The sequence below is a fragment of the Vigna unguiculata genome, chromosome 7 (assembly GCF_004118075.2).
Source record: "Vigna unguiculata cultivar IT97K-499-35 chromosome 7, ASM411807v1, whole genome shotgun sequence".
NCBI lineage: Eukaryota > Viridiplantae > Streptophyta > Magnoliopsida > Fabales > Fabaceae > Vigna > Vigna unguiculata.
The window spans coordinates 21944392-21967929 of record NC_040285.1 but is presented as its reverse complement, the minus strand read 5'-3'; the positions used below and the strand labels follow the sequence as shown (position 1 = coordinate 21967929).

Sequence of the window (23538 nt, the reverse complement as noted above, 5' to 3'; positions counted from 1 at the left end):
CAAAAGTTCTGCATGAGAATGGAGTCGTGCATGCTTCTCTGACCGCGAAACTTCATTTTCATTTCACTCCATTTCCCAATTCCTCTTAATAAATTATAAAACAATATATATATATAGATATAGATATATAAAAATAGAAAAAGAATAAAATTTATTATAAGTTAAAAATTAAAAAGGAGGTAAAACTAATTAATATTAAATTTGAAACCTTTATATTAGTAATAATGTCATCCTCTTACATAATTACAGGTTGAAAATACTAAATCCCCGTGACTTTTGGTAGGATATTTTCTGACGTATTTTAAAGTATAATGATTAATGAAAAAATTCTGGAGCTTTTTCATTTGGTATCACATCAAAGGTTACGTACTTTGATTCCTCACCACGTATGGAAGTAGTTCCCATTAGTTTCTTGTTTTTTTGCCTAGGCTTCTTTTTGCATGGACCAAACCCTAGAAAATGGAAATATATGAATTTGAGTGAAAGTTGTGGTTTTTGTTATTTTCTTTTTCTGTTTTTTGTTTTTCTCAGTGTTTTTAAGTGAAAAGCATATAATTCCACGATAGATATGTGGAGGTGGAGGCATATTACCCTTTCTCATGTCACATGAACCCGTGTTGCAAATTCCATCCAATAAAAAATAACGTTGTGGCCTATTTGTGTGATTCCATTACAATAAAAAACTAGTTATTAAGAAAAGAGAATTAAAAAAGTACATCCAAAACATAAATTCTAATACATCAAACTCTTTTGGTAAGAAAATAATTAACTATTATATTTATGAGTTTTTTTTTATTCGTAAAGAATTAAATTAAAATTTTTAATAGAGAGGGGGTGTTCTAACCTATTTTTATAAAAAGATGAGAGAAAGATGCAATACATCTCCAAAATCTGTCAAAACAACGATAAATTTTTACGTAGAAAAGCTAAGACTCCTCTAGACATTGGGCATAAAAATATATATCATAGGGACCTTCGAACAAAATCAACATTCTTGGAAAGGAAAAAGAACTTGAGTAGGCGTCAACAGCATACTAAGCTATTACAATAATCTGGTAGAACAATTAAAACTAGACTTTCAATGCAAGAGTTATACCTTCCTAACGTCAAGTTGGGTAGGAATCTTAAGATTACCCACCCATATCACACCTTCCCCGGCCAGTCTACAAGATTACACAGAAAGTGAATATAAAACTAGGTATGCATGATTCGTAGCTCTCCCAAGACTATGTTCTCTTGGTTGTTACGCAGTAAACCAAAGAAGTGTGTATGATCACTGATGAAAAACTCATTGCTTTAGACATGGGAATCCCTTTCATGCTCACCTGACAACTTAAACATAGAAAGCATCATATCATAGAAGTACCAGTCATTATATGAATATTTTACCGAAGGAATTTTATGTTTCAACCATGCCCAAACGTTTACTTGAGCAAGACTAAAAATCTCTTCAGTGTCAACTTTGTTTTGCTTAAAGATCACCTCATTCCTGTTTCCAAATTTCCCCAACTATAGCCAGCCACATTCCTTTCCATACTATGTTTTGCCTAGTGTTCAAGTTACTCATATGAATGTGTTGAAAGTGTATCCTAGCTTGGTTGTGATGCACTGAGCCCACCCCTATCCAACTATCACACATTTTCCATACCTTTTGAGACATTGTACAAGAGAAAAATATGTTTGATGCACTCTCTTCACAATCTAGGCATAACTCACACAAAGAATGTTGTAATTAGACCCCCTTCACTTATAATTTATCCTTTGTCGGTAACTTATCCAAGAGTAGCCTCCACCCAAATAATTGTGCCTTTGGAATCACTCTTATACTCTATAACTCTGTGAACACCTTGTCGCTTTCCCCTTCAGAGTTACCCATCAACTTTCATATATGCAGACCTTATAGTATATGCTCCTTCCGCAGTTTTCTTCCAACTCCAAGTATCTAGATTCCCTTTCCTAAATGTAAAACTATTAATTAACTGATAGAGTTGTGCTTCCATAACTTTCTCCCAAACAAGTCTTTGTCTCCTCCAAACCAATTCCTAAACCCATGTATTATCGACCCAATGTCCTACTCTTACTATGGGACTTCTATTACATGCAATTTTAAAAATAGTAATCAAATACAAGAAAATAGAGTGTTTTATGACATTTTCTCTAACATTTCTTTGATTTATTGTATTAAGGAGATAGATTGCTTAAATTATATACAGTGAATACAAACCTCGCATACGGAAACCTGTCTATAAAGTGTTTGTTTTTCTTATTCTTTTTTGTAATATTTTGTGAAGTATTTGTTTTCTGTTTTCTTTTTTTTTAATATTTTATTTATTATAAATTTTAGATTTAATATCAATAATAAAAAGTGAATTTTAAGTTTAACTCAACTTTTACAAAATCGGTTTGTAAAGTGAAGTTTACGTTCACCTATATACCCTAAACTTGTTTGATCTTTATTGATGTGAGACTTTCAACACAACACATCCTCTTACGCCGATGTATATATATTTCTAGGATAAATTCTAACAATGTCTCTGATACCATGTTAAGAGGTGAACTTTAAATCTAACTCAATCATACAAAATCGACTTGTAAGGTGGAGTTTACATCTACTTATATACTCTAAACTCGTCTATAATCTCTGTCAATGTGAAATTTCTAAAAATAATGAAGAAAGATTGTGGTAAAAAAGTGTTAAAAAAAATTAAAGTATGATGCATATAAAATAAAACAACAAACTAAAATAAATGGCAATAGTCAAATGTGAAATTACATGGAAGTTTGGTAAAAAATCGAAGGTTTTAACGTATTGGGTGACATTTTTTAGAATGTTATAATAACTTTGAAAGTTCTTATAATGGTGTATGAGTAGGAAGTTACTATCACATTACAAGATAAGGTATAATCACTTTTATGATAATGCAACATACTCAGCATCTTCAATAGATGAAGTAGAAGTTAAATGAAACACGAGAATGTCAATTTTCTAAACAACAATCATGAAACTAGTTCTAAAAATAGGTACGTGTTCTTAAATTTACTTACCTTAAAGTAATTTTCTAAAACATATGATTTAAATATGAATGTTCGCTATATGTTTATACATGGATGACATACTAATTTTTTTTTGCATGCAAATGGTATAGTTTCTAGAAAAAAATTATTTTTATGTATTTTAATTTAATAAAAAAAATCTTTTAAGGGGTCTTAAATTTGATGGATATCACTGTCTCAAGGATTGTGAGTATAAGTGTTAATTGGATGTGACGATTAAATCATCTATTCCAACCCCACACGTTCAGAGTAAGATGACTTTTTAAACTCAATTTAAGTTAATTTCCTTACGTGATGAGTTTTGTACAAGTATTCATCCAACCTAATTCCTGATTTCTTTTAATAAGGTTATGTGATCATTTTGTCTATATCATACTTGTAAGGCCCCATTTTTCCTGCCCCTAAGTGGGCCTAAGGGTTGGCCCAATGTATATAAACCCTGCTATGTTGCCCTAATCCCACCTCACATTCACTCTTTCAGAAACCAGCCGCCATCCCTCACTACCTCTCACGAAAAGCTCTGCTAGGGTTTACCCTAAGGTCCCCCTCCTTCAAGCTCAAACTCAGTTCTACTCACGTAAGTCGTCCCTTGACTCATGCTTCTGTTTTCATGGTCTATGTTGCTGTTATTGTTAGGGTTTAGTAATAACCCGCCTCCTTTTTTCTGTTTTACCGTCCGTTCCAGCTGCTGACCACCCTAAGGACAGTTTGGTTTCCTGTGTGCGTGTTGGAGCGTTCCGCTAACTTGATTTCCAGGTACGGGAAGTTAGGGTTTCAGTCTTTTGGTGTTGTCTTGGCTGTCCTTGAGTGAGTTACTGATTGCATGAATAAATCCTTCGTTTTGGTGTGATTAAATGCTTTGTATACTGGTTTGGCTTGATTTTCATGGCTGTTGCAGTGAAGAACAGTGGCGAGACCTGTTAATCTCGCCCAAGCGAGTCCATCTCGCCTAGGCGAGATGAAACAGGGAAGCTCGCCTAAGTTTTTGCACGAAAGGTCGCCCAGGCGACTCGCTTAACTTTTGAGCGAGCAGGCAACTCGCCCAGGCGAGAGGGATCTCGCTTAAGCGAGATCCCGCATTGCTCCTGCTCTTGTTTTTGTGCTCTCGCCTAGGCGAGGGGGAGGCTCGCCTGAGCGAGCATGTCTCGCCTGAGCGAGACCCCTCAGCCTGAGCGAGATGTTGGGCGAGACAGTGCTGTGATTTGGATGTTTGATGTTTCCTGAATGATCTGTTTTGGTTGAGTATGATTGTATGATGATTGACCTGTATATAACGGAGCATGAAGTATATTCTTGGGTATGATTCATGAATTGTGGATGAATGGGTTGGTATGAGACTTAGCATGTGAAATGAATGTGAAGTTTGAAATTAAAGGAACATGGTATTAACATGAGATGAGACACTAGACCCATGGGATGGTGAGGATCAGAGGTATGAATTCAATATGCATGCGTATGAGGAATAAATCTCATGGATGGGTATGGAATTGTAAACATGCTTTTGATGTTCTCCGAATATATTGTTTTATGAATGTTGGTCCGTGTCAGCGTGTAATTCCTTGGGGTCTCTAGGTGAGACCTCCGGGGCTACGCTTCAGTGGTCGGGACGTAATTCCATGGCCTCTGTTAGTGGGTGTCCATGGTGGTGCCCCATCTGTATAACTAGGTAAGGATTCAAGGTAAGGTTGCATCCTGACACTCTGAGGAGCCAGTTAGTCTCACCTAGAGCGGACTGACTCCTGTGGTGAGGGTAGCAGGAGGCCTGAAATCCAGTAAGGGCTAACCTTGTGGTGAGGGAGACTTAATTTATCGTAACACTTGAAACACATAGCTCAGGATCGAGCAGCTCAGGGTCGAGCAGAGGTATCCACCACAAGTGCAAGCATCCGCTGAATCCGACCAAGTTATACGTATCCGGATGAGTCGAGTCGAGTCGTAGTGTATTGAATGAAGAGTCATGACATGTTTGGTTGTTATATGGATGTGAGATGATGAAAATATATTTGACTGTATGATGAGTATGTGTTGGCTCTAGCTTACCCGTTTTGTTGCATGGCTGTGTTGTATGTGGTTGTTCTTCCTTGCGATGATCATCAACTTGGTTGATGGGAGCAGATGGGCGAGGTTCTCGTGGTCAGCAAGGGAGCGGTGATTCAGTAGCTTAGCCATCTGGGCTGGAGGCATTTTATTTACGATTTCTTTAGGGCTACGGCCCCTGTATCATCTTATGATTTCTTACTCTACACTCTTTGTTAGATTGGTATCTGTTTTATGTCGGCATCGTGGTGTACCAGGTTGTAGGGGTTGCGTTAAGGACCCCAAGACTACGCTGCTATACTTTATCGCGTGACGTTTCCTTTAATTTCGTTTTAATAATTAAATGGGACGTTACAATACTAATTTACCTGGACAATCATAGACACTTTATTTGAAATAAAAATAAGCAAGAAGTAAAAATATTTAAATTAAATAAGAGAGTATAAAAAATGAGCAGAAAGTGAAATAGATTTATTTATTAATAGTTCATTTATTTTGTATTATTTAATATTTAATTATTTAGTTTTATTATTATATTAAAACATCCAAATATTTATGACATAATATAATTGATCTCATAAATTTCTATTCATCGCTTTTTTGTATTGCAAAATTAGTCGTGATTCGCCTGTCATCCTCATAAGTTACGTGTCCCGCTCCAATAATTACTTAAAATTAGATAATTTTAAAGTTAAAAAAAAAGAAATTGAGAGTGTTCTTCAAAATATGTATTTTTTTAATATATATATATATATATATATATATATATATATATATATATATATATATATATATATATATATATATATATATAATCTCAGCTTGGTCATTTCGGTTAAGTATAGGAATTCATTGATTCATCCAAGGGTTGGACAACTCTTCTTTTTTACAACAATTCATATAAAATGTTTAAATGTCATAAGTTATTCAGTATAATCTATAGTGATCTTTATTAAGAGTTTAACTACTTTTAAGTTATATTAAAAGGTTTGAAACGATTTTATAATAAGAGTTTTATTACTTATATTCTACAATATTCTATATTAAGAGTTTCATTGTGTAAAGATTACACAACAATTTATATTCATATTAAGATGGTTTTAGATTGTACCGAAAGTTTTGCACAAGTGTCAAAATAGTCAATCTAACTTATACAAATTAACTTGTTATAAATTAAAAGTAAATAAGCTTAACTCAATTTATTTTTAGGTGAATTAAAAATGTTGTAACCCATTTCAATCTATTACACATTGGTGAATTAAACGAGTTGAGGAATTATGTGGATCGACTCATTTAAAAAAGTTTTGTTCTTCTAATTTATGTTATATATTTATTGTAGTAAAACCAAAGTAGATTGACTTTACTAATTTTTCTTACACCAATATAGTCAAATTATTTGTCTATTTCACCAAACATTGTTATAAGGATAATAGTTGAAAATTAAAGTATCAACCTACATAATTTGACAAATAAATAAATTAAACATTCAATTATTCAAACATTATTAAATAACATTCTAGTCTTTAAAATATTAAATTTTCAACCTACATAAATAAAGGAAGTAAATAATTATAATAAAAACTTATGAAAATAAAAAATAATAATAATAAAAGATTGTTATTAATGGATTATGAGTCAACACATCTTCAACTCGGTTTAAACCAATTTTGCCAATAAATTAAGTGAATTGGTTCAATTTAAACCATATTCAAAAATATTAATTGAATGAGTGGTAAGCCAAATTAACTTGATAAATTGAACTTATTTTGTTATCTCTATAACTTTATATTAAGAGTTTGTGTGCTTGATGATTTATTTGGGTATACTTAAATTATTTCATAATCAAAACGAGAGATATTTTATAAATATTTTATATTTGATGATAATTAAAATATTTTATCTAAATAAAAAAGTAAAATTCAACAAATTTAAACTATTTTATCTAAATAAAATATTTAAAAATAAAAAAATTGAAGAAGTAAACATTCAAATTAAATATATTTTTAATTTATCATTTTAAAATAAAATATTTTAAAATGGTAAATTATTAAATTCTTTTGGGAGATATAAGATAAGAGTATTTTGTGGACAATTTTATATGTAGGCCATAATGGGCTCCTATCTCCTAGTTTTGTTTTCCACACCCTATTATTTCTAAATGCATTACCACTTTATAAGAAAAAGACTAAAATAGTACAATTGTCGTTATTTTCATTATCGTTGCAGAAAAAGAAAGAAGAGAAAGACAATTTTGCAAAAAAGAAGAGAGAAATAATGTGCTGCAGAGAAAGCTCGATCTGTAAGACTTTCTTTTTTCTAGGAAGCATTTTATGTATTCTGGAAAACTTATTATGGAGAACTCATTTCGAAAAGTTATTTTTCGGATACATTTTATGTGTTATGGAAATTTTGTTTCGGAATATTCATTCTAAAAAATTCCTCCCAAAAGATAACTATAAATATAAAATTCTATTATAATATAAGAAAAAGAAGATCCTAGAAAATTTATTTTATTATCCATGTTTATTTTCTTGACAACTATCCAAAAATAAATTTTGTTATAAATTAATGGTTGTCCATTGACTTGATAGAGTTACTCGTATGATTATATGATTGATGGTCCATGGACTTGATACAATTACTCATATGATTTGATTTATATGATTAATTGATTTGTTATAATTATACAATTATTCATATGATTAATTTTAATTACGTATGAGGTTTAAATATTTGTATTAACTATTTAATTCGTATCTTTATGAGTTATATCTATAAATGAGACTCTTCATATAGTAATAAGACACACAAAGAAGTTGAATATTTGTCTCGGGAATTCCAAGTTCTCTTTTCTTTTCTTCTTTTTTCATTTTTTCTATTTTTAATAACTACTTTTCTTTTAGTATTGAGATCCTTTATAGATTTTTTTTTCAATGAAAAATTTGTCGACTTTATCAATTGAATTGAAATGGTTGCTTCAGAAATCATTGAATTATTCTTCCAAATTGTTGAATATTTTTTGTTTTCGCTCAATTCATCGAGTTTTGGGGGTTTCCTTTTAATAAAAAAATATTTTAAATTTAAAAATTCTTGTTTTTTTTTGGTGAGGAATACTATACTTTTTCTAATAATTTCAAGAATACTTTGGATGATCCCTTTTGCTTTTCCATTTTCTTTTCTTCTTTTTCTTTTTTCCTCTATTATTAACTTTATTTTTATAATACATTAACAACACGATGTTCTAACCAACAAAATGTTATTGTAAGCATTTTCTATCTAAGAACAATACTTTACATGTCTCAATCTAAGCTCTTTCTAATGTTTTCTTCATTTATAATTTTATCTTATATTTTTATTGTTGTAATAAAAATTGTTTGACTTTATCAATTTTCATCTTTGTCTTATTATTATTATTATTATTATGGTGATGATTATTATAATTATTATTTATATTCGAATTTTTTTTCTAAAATTTAATATTTTTATATTAATTTTATAGTTTTGTACATGAAATATAATTAGTATTATTATTTTATGTGCTAGTTCTAAAGATGTCAAAGCTTGCAAAATTTGAATTTGTGACCATTAATATTACGAAGAAAAATTACTTATATTGAATATTAAGTGTTGAAATACATATAGGTGCAATGGATCTTGGTGATGTCATTAAAGAAATAAATATAATATTTGAGCAAGTAATTTGCTCCAGCAACAACAATATTGTAAAAAAGGATTTAAAAAATATTTTGAATTTATTTCATGTCTTGTTGTAATTGAACAAAAACCAAAAAACTTGATAGAAAATCACGAGACCCGAAGTGAATGCAACAATATCTTATTCACATTTTCATGGTCATGGTCATGACATTGGTTGTCATCATGGTCATACTAGTGATGGTTGTGGACATGGTTACAAAGAAAATCTCAAATTGACATTTTATCATTAGAAGTTGAACAATAATATGAAAAATGTGAAAATAATGACAAATAAGATGAAAATATAAATTATCATTGTACTGGTAAATGTCATTTGAGTTTACTTATCGTACACCAAAACATCTTACAAAATAAGGAAAAAAAACATAAAAAAAAACATACTTTGGTTATGAAGATGACGATTTTGATTATGGCCATCTGGATACCACTTGATATTGTTGTTTTCTTTGTTCACCACTAAAAATTCTCAAATTACATGAGATTTTTCTTGCATATTTGTTGTAAAAATTTGCAGGAAAAAACTTTTTTCTGTTATTTTTTTTAAGAATCTTAATTGGCAAGTAATTCCTTTGTGGGTAATTATTTCATACAAAATTATAAAATTCGTAAGTAGTTCCTATGAAATTTGTTATGAAAAGTGTTTTATCCAAAATATTTTATAAAAAAATTGGCAGTAATTTCCTGCAATTTTTTTTTCATAACAAAATTTATAAATATTTCCTACACAAAAAGTTTTAAAACAAAATTAACAGGAAATATGAGTTTTTTTAGTAATAAATTTCATGGAAGCATTGATCACCTTATTAATGATGAGAGTCTCAAGAAATATATATATATATATATATATATATATATATATATATATATATATATATATATATATAAATTCTCTATGTAATGAAGTTTTAATTTATTTTTATTATAATTTAATTAAAGGTAAATTTTCTATGGCCTTCTTACTATATTAATGTAAAATATGCATGTCTATTGTTGATATTATGTATAGGTATACAACTTCTTTTGTATTATAGAAGGTACATGTGAAGTGAGTTTATTATGAGCATTTATTATTACATAGATCTTACATCATAATTGTTATAGAGATGTGAATGGAGATATTCAAATACCAATTCTACATATTATACAAATAGATATCTTTTAAGTTAATGATATATTAAAATGTACATATTATATGAAAGAATGTGAAACAAGGGTTTTGATATGGATTTATGGTTTGATTTTGTTATACTAACATATATAAAAGTTCAAAGATTTTCGGAGATGATATTTTATATTTAGTTTTATTTTATATGACCTACGAAGTTATTTAATTTTGGGTGGTACCTCAACGAGTTGAGGTTATTAAGTATATTAAATTTAATTATATATATGATCATTTGATATGCAATATTTTTGTATAAACTAATAAATATATTGTATTTTGTTGATGGTGCAACAACTCATACAATTCTCAAGAGTAATAATTTTTTTTCTTATTTAGTAATATCTAGTACTACAAATATATTTGAATGTTCTAGAAGAGCGACTATACTTCTACCAAGATGTTTAATAGAAACTTATTAAGTTTCAAGGATATTTATCTAAATGAATATCATATTGAGACAAACAATAAAAGAGATATGAATATCTTTACATCACTAGAATTGAGTTGAATAAGAAAATGTGTATTGGAGAATTGAGCTGAATATAAAAAATGTGTATTGAAGAAATATCAATTTTCTTTTATGGCTTGTATTACATATATATATTAGTGCAATTGAAACACATGTCATTGTAAGCCAAAAGCTTATGAATAAAAATGAATTCCTTGTTTGGCATGATCAATTGGGTGATCCTGAATATAATATGATGCAAAAACTAGTTGAAAAACTCATGTGGACACCCACTTAATAGTCAAAAACTTCTTCAGTCCAATGATTTCTCATTTACTACACACTCACAAAGAAAGTTGATAATAAGACCATCACTAGAAAAGTTAGAAATTGGTTAATCTCATTTTTAGAACGAATACAAAGTGATATTTATGGTCCAATACACCCATCACGTGGATCATTGATATATTTCATGGTTTTAATTAATGTATCAACTAGATGGTGACATATTTGTTTATTATCAACTTGCAATCATGCATTTGCAAAGTTATTAGCATAGTTAAGAGCCCATTTTCCAAATTATTCGATTAAGAAAATTCGTCTGGATAATGTTGCTGAAATTTACATCTCATGTTTTTCATGAGTATTGTATATAAATCAGAATTGAAGTTGAATATCTAGTAGCGCATGTTCATACTCAAAATGGACTTGCGAAATTATTAATAAAACGTCTAAAACTGGTTGCAAGATCATTACTTATGAGAGTTAATATTCCAATGGCCACTTTGGGATATGCAATTTTGCATGTTGCTGTATTGATTCGCTTCAAGCTAGCAAGTTATCACAAATACTCTATTATGCAATTGGTTTTTGGTTAGTGATAACACTATCGTTGACGCAATAGAACGAGTACTACTAAACTATAGTATCTTCAGTAAGTCTAATATAGTAATATCCAATAAAATATAAAGGGTAAAGTCAACCCTAAGTGGCTCCCGACGAACACGGAATTGATTTCTAACAAATTAGTTTTTATAAAACTATACAAAAGAGGTTACTCAAATAAAATAAGAAATAAAGAAATAAATTGGTAAAAGATAAAAAAAATGTAAAAACAATGATAAAAAAATAGATTGATTCCATTACTTTCAAAATAGATAAAATAGATTATTCATGATAAAATATATTCTTCATTGATTATCTAAGGATTATCATTCAATTAATTATTGTCTTAGATTTTCAAATTAATCAATGTAAATTTTCAATTAATTTGATGGTGTTCTTACTATTAACCAAATTACATTCTGAATTAAAAGCAAGAACTTTGTAGATTAATTATAGTAAATTTAACCAAAGTACATTCTCAATTAAATATTACTATGACTAATTACGTATATTCTTTTTCCTCTTATATCAAGTAAAAAACTAATTAACCAAAGTACATTCTTGATTAATTCTTGTTAAACTTTTTACCTTTAATAAAAGTACATTGTCAATCATTGGCAAAAACTCATTCAATCACATGTACATTCTCAATTAAATATTACTATGCATAATCATATCTATTCTTTTCCCTCTTATATCAAGTAGAAAACTAATTAACCAAAGTACATTTTTGATTGATTCTTGTTAAAGTTTTTACCTTTAATCAAAGTTTATTGTCAATCATTGACAAAAACTCATTCAATCACATGACAATTTTTAAATTTAATCAAAGTACATTATCAATAAAAATCAAAAACCCTTGAACTCATATGATTGATATGTTATGTAGATTTAACACCATGCTAACTTGCTATAATGTAAAAATTATTACTTTTACTTGATTAAAAGGCAAAGACAAAGACAAATATAAATCTTAGTAATCAAAATAACAAACCAATTATTGCGTTCTAACCTCATAATCCAGAATGAGATTACATTGGAACCAACCCGATAAGCTTAGTCCTCCATGGAATCAAAATAACATCAAATTAAAAGAAGAAAGGTGGAGAGAGGGCGAAATTAGGCTCTCCTAAAGGATTCCTAAACTCAGATGTTTCAAACTTGTCTTTATGCTTCCCTTTGCTCTATTTATATTGGACTTGATTGGGCATGGATCTAACTTTTTTGTTGTTGAAATCTCTCAAATATCTTTAAAATAATCATAAGTATGATTTATCTTTATACCAAATATCCCATAAATATTTGGCATCAAGGGATATCAAAAACGTAATCAAACTACCAAGATTTGTCATAATTATCGTTAATATGTCAATATTTGCCCCAATAGATGTATCATAGAATATTTTGTAGTCTTTTTGGTGATGAGACTAATTGACCTTATTGAACCGCATTACTTAGCATAATCTATTGATCAGGTAAGTATAGTTTAAAATGTAATAGAAAATTGAAAAATAATTTATAATTTAAATATTGCTTTTCTAATTTTGTTCTAGAAGTATTGTTTCAATGATTGAACAATTCCGAATATGTTAATATGGTTATTTGTTTGTAAAATAACGTGATATTAAAAAAACATAGCTTATACAATTGTTTATATAAAGCATGCCAACTCATCGTAATATAAACTCATTATGTAAACTATACAATTAACAAAATAATTTTCGGTCTTTTCTAAATGATTAAAATACCTTTTTATCACAATTTTTGTCAAATTTTGTCAAATAAGTCCTAATTTTGAATTAAAAATTTTGTGTTCAAATAGGTCCTAATTTTTGTCAATTTTATTTAATTAGGTCATTTTTTGCTAACACCATTTAAATCACTAACGACCATGAACAGTGACTACCACGTGTCACTTCGTGGTTTTTTTCTAATTTATTTTTAAAATTTTTAAAATTTTTTTTAAATCTCCATGTGTCAACCCAATAACATACCATGTGTCATAGTCAATGTTCTATATTCAATTTGGTCCCTATATTTGTTATTTTTGTTCAATTTAGTCCCTCTCCAAATTGAAACTAAATTTAATTTTTATATTAAAATTCACATTTTTTATATAATATATTAAAATTCGCATAATTATAACTTTGATATAAAAATTAAATTTGGTCACATATTTGATATGGACAAAATTAGTCAATTTTAAACAAAATTGGGATTAAATTGAACAAAAATAACAAATATAGGGATCAAATTGAATATAGAACATTTACTTTGACACGTGACATGCTATTGGGTTAACACGTGGACATTTAAAAAAAGTAAAAAAAAATTCAAAAAAATTCAAAAAAAATTCAAAAAAACCACAAAGTAACACGTGATAGTCAATTGAACAATTGAACAAAATTAACGAAAATGAAGACTTATTTGAACACAAAACTAAAATTAGGACTTATTTGACAAAACTTAACAAAAATTGGGACAAAAAAAGGTATTTTAACCTTTCTAAATCATTATTAAAGTAAAAAAATTTCTACATGCATGCAATCATGCCCTTATATACGTGGTACGATTTCTTTACCTAAGAGCATCTCTCACACCTATAAGAGGGTAGCCACAACACAACAATCAAATTACTTGTACTATGTTTAGTAGTGTAACTCTTGCATCATGTGAACTTAGTCAAATTCCTATTGTCAAACATTTTATAATTTATAATTTTCTACGAGTTTCCACTCTCGTTTAGGAAAATTTTGGGCATGAAAATCTACAAAGATAAACATTCTGAAAAATTATAGTTTCTTATAGACCACTTGAGCGATTGGCATACTCTTGAACTAAAGCAACAAAGAGTGATGGCCTTTGGACCAAGTTGGCTGGTGAGTCAAATTCTTTGGCCCTCCCTATTAACGCAAAAACAAACAGAAATTAGCCTACAAATAGTGTAATCCATGAGATGTAACATAATAAGAGAAGACAAAGGAGAATGAATATGTTTGATATATACCTGCATCTACAACTAGAATTCTATCACAGTCCATTACAGTTGGTATTCTATGAGCAATGCTGATGATGGTACGTGATGCAAAGTCCTCTCGGATGATCTTTTGAATCACAGCATCGGTTTGAGAATCAACAGAGGCTGTTGCCTCATCCATAAACAGCAACCTACTTTGCTTAAGCATAACCCTTCCCAAACAAAGCAACTGCCTCTGCCCCACACTCCAGTTATCTCCATTATCAACCACTGTAAACTCAAGTACCATTTCCATTAGTAAAGGGAAAAATTGTATTCAAGTGAAATTATCGTAAGAATGTTTGGAACCTGAAGAGTCAAGTTTCTCAGGCTTGGAAGCCACTGCTTCTTTTAGTTGACAACGTTCCAAACTCTACAACAGTAAAAAATAAGTGATGAGACTAATGGCACAAACATGAAAGTAAATGGGTCTGAAGCTATTTATTTACCTTCCATATCTCTTCGTCTGTATACTGTCCAGTTGGATCAATGTTACTTCGAACTGTTCCTTCAAAAAGGACAGGCTCTTGAGGGATGATACCAAACCGTGATCTAAGATCATGAAGTCCCAAGATAGATATGTCAATGCCGTCAATGATTATTTTTCCTCCTGTTGGTTCCACCAGCCTGAAGAAAACTTGAATCAAAGTTGATTTTCCACTACCTGTTCGACCAACAACACCAACTTTTTCCCCTCCATTGATCCTTAAGGTGATGCCTTTCAGAACCAAAGGGGTGTTTGGACGATATCTAACCTGTTTGCCACAAGTTTAAGTGATTATCTTACTGAAACAATTTGTTGATCAAAGCTTGTTACAACAACAACAGAAGTGTTTTTACCAAGTATTTGTTTTTAAAATGTTTTAATAATAATCATTAATGAAGTAATGTACTAAATAAAAATACATATCTTATTTGTTAACCAGTTATAAGATTTTAGAATTTCTGTCATTTAACATCAGCACCTGCAAACTTAATAAAACTCTGCTTTCGTGCTTAACAACAGTCTCAATGATAAAATTTTAAAATGAAACACTCTAATAAACTAGGATACATTTACCACAAGAAATAATGATAATCAATTTGGTTTTTTCTGGATACCTGCAAATCTTTGATATCAACGTTGCCATGACCCGGCCAATTTGCAGGAGGCAAACGATCCTTATTTCTCCATGTTGCTTCCGATGGAATATTTGTGAATTGTTTGATCCTCTCAACAGATACCAATTTGTTTTCAATGGAACAGCTAGTGTATATGGCCCAGAACATCATGGCGTTTAAGATAACCCATATGAGAGCGACAAACCAACATTCTCTGCATCAATCACAACATCCCAATCACTTGTTTATCACGATAAAATTTTGACTGCAATACCATTGCTTTTCTTTTCAACACATGTAAATACGAAAGACAATGCATGTAAGAATAGTTGAATTTATTCAACTATTGCACCATCTTGAAATCATCTTGTCTCTATATTTTGTCTTACCTCTTGGACATTTTGCACCAATAGAGTATGCTGCTAGAGACGTGATACAAGGGTATGTTGTAATTACTAAATATACTAAATAATTTGAAATTAGAAGACAACTTGAGCAAGGTATGGAAGTGGGATAGGGTGACGGCCAAATTCTCATTGTCGGGTAACAGGTGGAATTCTTTTTCTTTAAGAAAAGTTGCAACTTAAATGTTTTCTTCATATAATTTTGTTTTATGTGTTTCTGTCCTATGCAGATAGTGATTTTGTTATTTTCCTTAATTTACTTGTAACCAAATCCACTACACTGTTTCCAAATAAATGAAAAGATTAACACTTTCATCTACTCCCACTTTGTAACTCCACGTTTGCTCTATCCTTGTGTAAAAATTACACTATGAACCTGGTCCAGCTATTATGAGTTTTTCGTAGAATTTTGTATGGAACAAATACTTGTTCGAAGGACTCTCAGTTATGATGATATTGACAGAAACAAAACCGCTGAGGACCACTTTAAAAGATTAAACCAGATGTAATGTAATGTGAAGGATCATTGACAAAATAAGGTAAATAATTTACAAATCATTTTCTAGTGAGTTTGCTTACCTGGCTTTATGATATTGCTGGGTAACATGATCATGAACATGGAGGAGAAGCAAAACACTATGCTTCCAAGCAATTCTAAGCGGAAACCTAACCACGCATTGGAACTGAAGTTGTGGAAATCCATTCGCAAATTAGAATTTACTCGTTTAATGTTTTCTACGCAAAACTCCTTCTGCTTTCTGAATGTGCGGATTGTCATGACCCCCGAAATGCTTTAAGAGAAATGGTGAATGACAGGTGCTTTTGTAATTGAATCCAGACGAGTTAACTCACGAGACGAAGCAAGAAAATAACCCTGCAAAACCCAAAATTGAAAAATCAAACACATGAATTGTTGACATATACTGCATGAGATATATTTAGCTGTGAGCAATTCCTGTGATTTTACCACGGCTGTTCAATTACTTCAATAGTCAAATTGAGAACTCATTAATAGTAAGCACGTTTAGTTTTCTTTCCTGCCACAAAGTTTAGAATATAGACAATGATTGATAATCTAACATCATCATTCTTTAAATATTAAAATGACAGCAATACATTGGACTAATTGAAACCACCGCGCACATACCCGGTACCAAACGTTTAACCAAGCAAGAGGAATTAACAAGAAAGCTGTTGGCCAAGAATTTTGACATGTGATTATGAAGATGCTGATCACTGTAATGTACATGGTTACCACAAAATTGAGGAACAAGGGGATAACGACATCAACATTGGTCTGATCCATGGATACCTGTCAAAGTTTAAGTCAATGGAAGTCATTATACATATGTGACATTTAGAATAGCATACTATGAGCCTTCGAATTCTTACTCTGCTTAGAATTCTCCCGGATGGAGTGGTGTCAAAGAGAGACATGGGGGCATGCAAGATGCTGTGGAGGATTTGAGAGAAGAATATATGTGCTATCTTTAACCCCAGGATCATGAAAGAGTAGGATCTTAGCACAATCAAAAGAACTGAAACTACAACAATAATGGCGTAGATAGAAATAAACACAGAAGGATTGAAGAACTGTGCACGCTCTTCTGATGTTTCATAAGCCAGCCAATAATCACTCGCTATCGTAGAAGCTTGCCACAACACAGAAAGAAAGATTACTCCTCCAATGCCCCACCACCCAAAAGCCTCAGTGCAGTAAAGTTTCTAGATATGAAAGCTAACATTCCCAATTTCTCTTTCCTCTTCTTTGATGAGTTTAGAACCTTCATGGTCAGATCTGGGCTCATCAAGAGGATTGCTTTCACCATTCTCTGTTATTAGAAGCTGCCTTCGGTGATTTCATTTGTTGGTTCAGATTTTCCCCAGGCACGACCACACCTTGCTCCACAAGTTTCATAGATGTCTCATGTGCTGCAACAAGAGCACTAAAATCCATTCCACAAGCAAGTAGATCATTGTACTTCCCTGATTGTACTATCGTTCCATCCCTCATCACCTTTTCACCAAACAAACATGTGTATTAGAAATTTAGAATCAGTCACCAAGTTCGATTGCAGATTGACTTAGACAAAACAACAAAAGATCATAAAAAGGACTTGCCACTATAAGATCCACATTTTGTAAGAAGTCTACTTGGTGTGTTACAAGAATAATGGTCTTGCCTTTAAGAGATCCCCTCACACATTCCTGCATAGAATTACTCTAATTTAAAATACGGCTATACTAGCAAGAAACTTGAACTAACCAGTGGTCCAAAAAACATGAATTAGTCTAACTTATAGAATGCTAAGAGTAGGAAATAGAAAGATATCAGATAATGACCTTGAATATTTCAGTGCCAGTATATGCATCTACAGCACTGAAAACATCATCAAGAAGATATATATCAGAATCTTGATATACAGCCCTGGCAAGCTGTATGCGCTGCTTCTGACCCCCACTTAGGTTGATGCCACGCTCTCCAATCTCTGTCTGGTCACCATGCTCCATCATTTCCAAGTCTTTCTCCAAGCTACAAACTCTGACCACTTCATTGTACTTCTGCCTGTTCATTGGTAATCCAAAGAGAATGTTTTCCTCAATCGTCCCATTTTGAATCCAAGATGTTTGTGCAACATAAGCAGTACTCCCACAAACTTGAATCTTCCACAAAAACATACAGTCAGAATCGAACACCACCGCACATATTAGTGACTGCATGGTACAGAAAATAAAGTCCTCATTTCTAAACAAGAAATAAGTACATACCTTCCCAGAATTTTTGTGCATCTCACCAAGAATTGAAGCAAGGAGTGAAGATTTCCCCGACCCCACAGTCCCAACAATTGCTGTAAGCTCCCCCTTATTAATCTCCAAATTAATGTTTTTCAAGTCTTGAAGCGGGCCATCATCATCCCAGTTAAAGGTTCCGTCTCTGACCTGCACAGCAATGCGTCCACCACACCCCTCCTCTCTCTCAACCGAATCATCCGGCAATTCCGTGCTAGACATGTACCCATCTAACCGCCCAAGTGATACCAGCGATTGTGAAAGAGATATCATACTCTGAGGAAAGGATATAATAGGTTCCTGCAGGATCTTAAATACACTTGTGGTGGTGAAAACCGTGCCTGCATCAAGTCGAACTCCAAGCAAAAGCGCAGTACCAAACGTGAGAGTCGATATCAACAATGGGGTGCTCCACAACACAATAAAAATGCTACAGATTGAGTGCATTAACTTGGAAACCCAGTCAATCTCAGACTTGCGGAAATCAAAAATTCTCCCATTGAAATGCTCTTCCCATGCTTGGAACTTGATGACACGCATGTAATTAAGCAACTCATTCACTGCCTTCATCCTTGAATCGCGACACGTCATTGCATTAAACTGGTAACGCTTGTTCCTTCTGTTAGCCACCACAGCAAATGCAATGACACCAAGAAGTCCAACCATAGCCGTAACCACTGAGGCTCCCAGACAATTGTACAGCAAAACCAAACCAATGCCAACTTGAAATGGCATCATCCACACAGCATGTAACTGGATCGTCATATCAGAGAGTTGTTGAGTATCAACAGCAATGTAATTGACAATAGGCCCAACACCATGATCCTGCCTTGCGGAACCCGATAGCCTGAGCCCCTTCTTGTACAGAGAAGTGATGAGGTGCATCTTACAAGCATCCCAAGCTTCTGAGAGTTGAAGGTGAAGTGGTGAGTGGTCAAAACTTCTACAAATTTGGCGCACAGGAGAACTAACACGAGGCAGTACCTTCATACACAGAGCTATGTTTCCCTGCAGTAAAATCAACAAAACTTTGAATGAGAACTGGGCCTACGAACATCACGGATAGGTTAATAACAGCAAGGAAGCCTGTGAAGGCTATCTCCCTCCAGAAACACCGAAGCAACGTTGTTCGAACCGGGTGCTTTGACCTCTCATCTAGTTTAGGCCACTTTGATTCAAAGATAACGGACATCCTCTCAGCTCGATGCTGAGGTGAAAGGGATGGAATTTCATCAATCTTCAACGGTGAGTTGTACCCTTTACTCAACAACGGGTTTATCCAAATCCAGAAGGCCTTGGATACTGCAGATGCTGAAGCAAAGCCAGTAACGTTGGATTTCTCATTTAGTTTTGTTTCCTCGTCAATAAGGGATTCTGTTTCTTCGCCAGACACAATCCCGGTGAATCCTTTAACCGCAACACAGAGCAGAAAAAGTGACAAGGGTAAAGAAATGAAAGAAACCGTATCATCAACCATGAAGCTGAAGTATTTCCCATCTTCCACTCCCACTGAGACCAAACGTATGATCCCAGAAGCAGTTACCAGAGAAACCACAGTGAAATTCGCAATCCAGTATATTCTGAGAGACAAAGGGTGAGCAAAGGTTTCAAATCTTTTCTCGAGGACGATCAAGACTACAAGGACTAGTTGTGTTATGGCCTGAAGTAACCAAAACAAGCCATCAGTTTGCTTCCAGGGCTGGTTGGTGGAACTAACAAACACTAGAATGCAGGCCACCGTGTACAATATCGTCAAAATGGCGGTTGCAGTTAGAGTTAGCTTAAACCATGCCGTTGTCCTGACAGAAACTCTGTTGTTTCTGATAAGTGGTTTATCAAGGTGTGAGTCAGCGTTGGCATTGGAAGTGAAGCTAGAATAGAGCTTTCGAAGCGCAAACACAAAGAGGGTGAACAGAAGCAGAATGTCAACACCAGACAAAAGAGCTCTCTGAGGGCATGGAGAGAGGAAAATGAATCTCAGCCAGTGAGGCAGATTTGGAGTTGCATTCAATGAACACGAGAGGGACGTGAACCACGTTGAAGCTGTAAAAGACATCCTAGTTTGCAGCTACCCCAACAAGAAACTTCTTCACTCGTATTACAACTATATAACCCTCTGAAACAAGAAAGCACGGTTGGACAAAATTTGAAGGAACTTTTATGGAAAGATTTTTACTGCTATGATCACCAACTTTCATAAAAAACTATAGCATCATGAATAGAAACAGTATCATTTTAAGGAAACAGAGTGCAAGGTTCCCAGATGTTATAAGTCAAGTTCAAGAAGAGTTTGACAAGTGAAGAAGCAGAAAGACAATTGTTCTTTTATGAATCTGAGCAATGGAATAATGTGTGATGATGAGCAATAGAGGAACACGTTGGCTTGACGTTCGCGGAAAAGGATTTGGGTCGGCCGTTTGGGAATATAAAAGACAACAGCAACGGATTTTGAAAGCTTTGTCCAATCGCTACCCACTCCGGGCAAAAGGTCTTCCAATTAAACAATTATCACTGCAAAAGTTACTTTTATGTATTTCAGTTAAAAAAATCTTTTAAAGGGTCTTAAATTTGATGGATATCACTGTCTCAAGGATTGTGGGTATAAGTGTTAATTGGATGTGACCATTAAATCATCTTCTCCAACCCCCACACATTTAGATTAAGATGACTTTTTATGATTTCATTAAACTCAATTTAAACTAACTTTTACTGTTTACATGATGAGTTTTGTACAAATTTTTGAATGCAAACATCAAACCTAATTCTAGATTTCCTTTAATAAGGTTATGTGATCATTTTGTCTAAATCAACCCATGACCTTAATTATGTTACTAATCTGTCTGGACAATCATACACACTTTATTTGAACTGATCGATATTGAAAAGGCGGAAAAAGTAAATAAAAGAGAAGAAAAAAAATAAAAATAAGCAAGACGGAAAATTATTTAAATTAGGTAATAGAAAATAAAAATGAGCAAAAAGTTAAATATATTTGTTTATTAATAGTTAATTTAATTTTTAATTGTTTATATTTATTATTATATTAAAAAATCTAAATATTTATGACATAATATAATATTGGTCATGTATATTTCTATTCATCTCTTCTTTTTTTCAAAAATAGTCATGACTCGTCTCTCATCCGTTACACATAAATGAAGTTAGGAGCTATCTTTTTATGTTTCTCCTTTCCTTCTCTTCTCTTGTCTGTAGAGACAAATAAAGGTTAGAACATTCTAAAAGCATGTGCACGAGAAATTTTAGTGAATAATTTATTAGTATGACTAATTTAAAATATTATTTATAAAAATATATAAAGAGAATTTTTTTTTCCATATTTTAAAATACTAATTTTATCCTTTAAAATATAATTAATTTTTTTAAAATTGACCGTTACTTTTACAAAATATTTTATAAAATCGTCTATTTCTGTTCTTTTTTTTATCTTTATTTATCAATAATTATTCTCTTATTTTTTTATATATTTTATTTTATTTTATTTTTAATAAATATAATTTTATTTTATATATTAACTTAATAATATTACATTATCCTCACCTATTAATATAATATCACGTATATTGAAAATATCCGTATACGTCGTACGCTAGTATGATAAAATTGTTATTTAAAAATAAAATATTAAAAAAACCTGATACTGTAAAAATTTATGAGAATAATTACTTAAAAATAGAGGATTTTAATTTTATATTATCTCATCAGTTTCAGTTTGGTTAGCACTCAAAATTAAGAATTTATTGATTATTTCAAGGTTTGAATAATTATTTTTTAACACAATTTATATCAAAAGTTTAATTTTTATAAGTTATACTAAATTATCTATAGTGATCTTTATTAAAATGTTAATTACTTTTAAAGTTATATTAAAAGGTTTATAACGATTTTATATTAACAATTAAAGTTATATTAAAAGGTTTATAACGATTTTATATTAACAATTTAGTTGTTTATAATAAAAGTTGTATAATAATATATTAATATTTTAATGGATTGTATTAAAAGCTTTGCATAAATAAATCTATCTATACTAACACAGTATTCTTTTAGGTGGATGTACTATTCATAAAAATTAGGAAGCGATGAATAATGAGTGAGTAGTGTATTTTTTCTGAAAGTGATACAATATGATGGGAGGAGATGATTAGGAGATTTACTGGAAATCCAATTTCATTATCCAGGGTGAGATTAGATGGTGACATTGTCAGATTTACCAAATTACCCCTTCACCTATATTCATACTCCTTATTATGAAAAAACAACATAATCAAAATGAATAATGCAAATAATAATTCATTATGGTTATAATAAAAATTTATTACTTCTAAAATTACTATTAAAAATAAAAAACCTTCATGTAAATAAATTAATTTTAACCTTACATATTAAATTTATTTCCATACAAAATATATTGTATTATTTATTTTTTATAAATAATTTTTTTATAATTTCAATCATTCAATAAAATTTATAAAAATAATTCTAAATTATTTATATATAATTTTATATTATGTATAACAATAGGGATATTTTGGTAATCAAACTTTTTATTTATTAATTTTTTTTAATATGTCACATCAGTCAATCTAATCACAAACTTTTACAAACAAACTTTCACAAATTTCACTCCCTAATCCACTCTAAAATCATCTTTGAATTCCTTAAAAGAAACATACTAGTTTTAGATACATTAAACATGATTAAAATAAATTTAAACAATATTTCAATGCACTAAATTATGTCCAAAAATTACATTGTCTAATATATACATATTATAAATAATTTTTATTATTTTGTTTCCCTAATAAGAGAAAATCATAAAATTGAAGTGATTGTAATAGTCATTAAGAAATTGTCTTTTGAAAAAACACAAGGAACATAGAATTAATAAAGTCAACAAAAA

General features: G+C 31.2%; 1 long non-coding RNA gene and 1 pseudogene across 1 annotated transcript; one reads left to right on the top strand and one right to left on the bottom strand.

Moving 5' to 3' along the window:
* The first annotated feature begins 3392 nt into the window (after positions 1–3392).
* Positions 3393–5397, top strand: LOC114189836. The gene is made up of 3 exons (XR_003605740.1): positions 3393–3631; positions 3740–3810; positions 5170–5397. It is a non-coding gene; the product is annotated as an uncharacterized LOC114189836 (long non-coding RNA).
* An 8633-nt stretch (positions 5398–14030) lies between these two features.
* LOC114190116 lies at positions 14031–20688 on the bottom strand (annotated as a pseudogene).
* Positions 20689–23538: the final 2850 nt, after the last annotated feature.